Here is a 3,788-nt window from a genome sequence, read left to right as displayed (position 1 = left end):
ATATATATATATATATATATATATATATATATATATTTAATTTTTTAAAACAAAAATACATAAAAATAGTATGTGTGTGGGATTTTTTTTTAAAAAAATCTTGCTTTCTTACGTGGCAATGACCTGACACTGATTTGGCACTGACATGGCGCGTGTGTAACCCACTCTCCGTTGTGAGAGTCGTATTCAGTTTTGAGGGGTGAAACAAATACACTTTAAAGATATTAAGGGGTAAATAAACAGAAGTTAAGTTTAAGTGCTAAAGTAAGTTTGGAGGACAAGTTTAGGGGGGAAAATGTATTTTTTCACGTTTATATAATATGTGCTGATACAATTGATACTCACCTCTTGAATACAGTTCTTTCGCTGATATACGCTTGATACAATTGCAACTAATTTTCATAAATATGCAAATTATAGCTATGTTTCACAATTACGCTCCAATATTTAACTATTTATGAAATTTCCTCTTCTTTTTTTCTTTTCACTTTTGACTGCAAAAAGACATTAAAACAAGTCCAAATTAAACACTTTAATTATCACTTGCAGGCTTATATGATGGTGCTTCCTGTTATATCGGTTCATAAGTACACTTTCCTTTAATAATACACACATTTAATTTAATAAATTACTGATAAAAACTTATATGCACTCGATTTATACATCAAATTAATGTTCATTACCACAGTTAAGTAATTAAATTAAGTAAAATACATGTTAATCAATCATAGTTAAGTAACATGAACTCTAAATTATAATCAGTTTCAGTTCTTCTTATTTTGTTTTCTTTTTTTACTACAAGGTTAATTTATCGAACGAATGTTATCTCCCTGCAAAACAACGTGGTTTGCCTAAATATTTTTTTAATTGCTATAATATTATAAAGAAAATATAGTGAAGAAAATATTTTTTTGAAAGGTAGGTGAAAATTTTTATAATTACTTATCATTTTGTGTTCGTATATTAGCCAAAAAAATATTATGCATGCGAGGTAGGGGTTGGGTGGTCAGAGTGTAGGGGTAGTGGGGATGAGGATTACATAAGGTGGGTGAAGATGAGATGTGCTGGAAGATGAGAAAAACATAATCAATGCGAAATATCATTTGTGGAGCTTTTTTTTTCTACTTCTATTAAAAATATCATTTTTTTTCCATTGTTAACGAACTTATTTTTCTAGATAAAATGTTTTTCATAAATTTTAACCAACCGAACACGAGAACATAACATATTGAAAATGATCAGTCCCAAGGAAATATTTATTGTTATAGTGAAAAATATTACTCGCTCCGTTTCAATTTATTTAACTACTTTTCTTTCTAGCAAACTCTTCAATTTTAACTTTCAACATGACATTTAAGACAAAAAGATTCAAAAAAGGTATTTTAATACATTTAATATAACTTTATTTTAGAATCACAAGATTTAATTAAAAACTTTTTTATTTTTTTACACTCGTGTCAAATCTAACTAAGTCAGACAAATTGAAATGAAGGGAGTATATATTAAAAGATGACTATAAGGAGTCGTTTGGCGTGTGATATAAAGGATAAGTAGTTTCGGAATAAAATGAAAGATTATTTTATCTCATGTTTGGTTGGAGGTATTAGTTAATACCGGAATTATTTATCCCACCATTTACACCACAACGATGCATATGGTGGAGTAACTAATCCCGGGCAGTGGCGGATCTACCCTTTGCCGAGGAGGTACATCCGAACTCCCTTCGGTGAAAAATTATGTTATATATGCATGATTAAAATTATTTTTTATGTATATTTATTAGATGTTGAACCCCCTTTGGCGAAAAATTATGCTATATATGCATGGTTAAAATTATTTTTTTATGTATATATATTAGATGTTGAATCCCCTTTCGGTTAGTTCGTATGTTCACTTATGAACCTCCTTCATGAATATCCTGGCTCCGCCACTGATCTCGGATAATTTCGAGATAACTAATCTCGAAATTAATTATCCCGAGATAACTCTTTCCCAATCAAACCATCCCTAATAGAATTAAGATCTAACTCTATCCACATATCTTTTCTCTATTGCTTATGGAAAAAGTTTAACCAAATAAATTGACCATATAGCTATAGCCTATGATTAACAAGATAGACACCTATAGACATAGCATTGCAGCATTCAACCAAAAAAGAAAAAAAGAGTTAAGGCAAGTGCAAGAACAGTTAGGCACAGATTCTGTAAGATAGAACTTCAGAAGGAAAGATTGATGAACAAGTTAAATAGAGAGAGGCAAAAAGAATAAAGAGGATAGACATGATAGAAAGAGACATTATTTTTTATCATATATATATATATGAACAAGTTACCCCTTTTATTTTTTTATAAGTTTTTTTCGCTGAGTGTCTGATATTCATATTAAAATTTCGATTAAATTGAATCGTGCATTATAGAGTTCATTTGAAGGTAGCGCTACCAACATGATGACCGCTGTTATTCTCTTGCCACTCCATTCTCAATTTCAACGTTTTAGATTCATTAGATATTTGACATTAATTTTGAAATTTATAGTCCAAAATATAACTATAAATCATCTTATTGATAATTAACAAATGAGCAAACATTAGTGTACGTATCCACCAGCATTGATGGGAGAATTATATGATGACAAGGTTAAGAATTTAAGAAATTTTGCTTAATAATTCAATCCAAGAGAAAATAAGAGATGTCAGACTACTAATATATGACTTGTGATGCATTGATGAAACTGTTGCATCGGTAATCAAACATCTTAATATAAATGTAGATAGAGAAAATGGCGAAAAGACCTCCAACTTTTACCCAGATCTCAACTACACCCCAAACTTCAGAAGGCCATGTCAGCTTTCAGGGGGTAAATATTCCACTTTAAAATAATTTAGAAAGGTCATAGAACCCCCGCATAGTATAAATGTGTAATTGGGGTTTGGGATAAAGGTTGGAGGAACTTTTGGCCATTTTTTACGTAGATATGGAAAAAATTCTAATGCGAGCGTTATCCGAAGATAATCCCCATCACTCCAGAATTGGTGGAAAAAAAAAAAAAAAAAAAAAAAAAAAAAAAGCACAATACATAAATACGTCATTTAACTTGTTTTAAATCACATCTATGATCTTTAACTTTCATAGTGCACAAGTAAACACTTAAACTTGTATAAAATTGAACAAGTAAATACATATATCCTACGTGGCATCTTATGTAAACACTGTCACCTAAGACGTGTGTGTTTACTTATTCAACTTTATACAAATTTAATTGTGTATTTGTGCACATCTAAAATTAAAGATCATAAATATAATTTCAGGCCAAATTTAATGACACGTTTGTGTATTACGATAAAAATAAATGAAAAAAAAAAAAGGGTTAGGCAATGAAGTGAAGTGCAATAAATGGCACGTGGAAGTCAGTGCCACTGCACAACTTGCCAAAGTCATCAAAGATAAATAAATTTTAAAAAAAAAAGTACAAATAGTAAGCAGACTGATGGAAAGATGTATCATGGGTGGTATGATTATGTGGTTAACTTATGGGACCATATTACTATTTTGAAAAAGAAAAAAAAACTATTCTAACTCTATATTTATTTAGTTTAAGTGTTAATTGATTCTTTATACACCACTATGTCATTTAAAATGTTGTTAAGGAGATCTAACATTTACATTTTCACACCATATTTAATGTTTAAATCATAATATATTAATATGATTTATTGTAAACATTGATAGTGACGAAGTCAGGATTTTCACTAAGGGGAGTTTATTAATGAACATACGAACTAATCGAA

The sequence above is a fragment of the Capsicum annuum genome, chromosome 10 (assembly GCF_002878395.1).
Source record: "Capsicum annuum cultivar UCD-10X-F1 chromosome 10, UCD10Xv1.1, whole genome shotgun sequence".
NCBI classification, from domain to species: Eukaryota; Viridiplantae; Streptophyta; class Magnoliopsida; order Solanales; family Solanaceae; genus Capsicum; species Capsicum annuum.
This window is presented reverse-complemented; position numbering follows the sequence as displayed.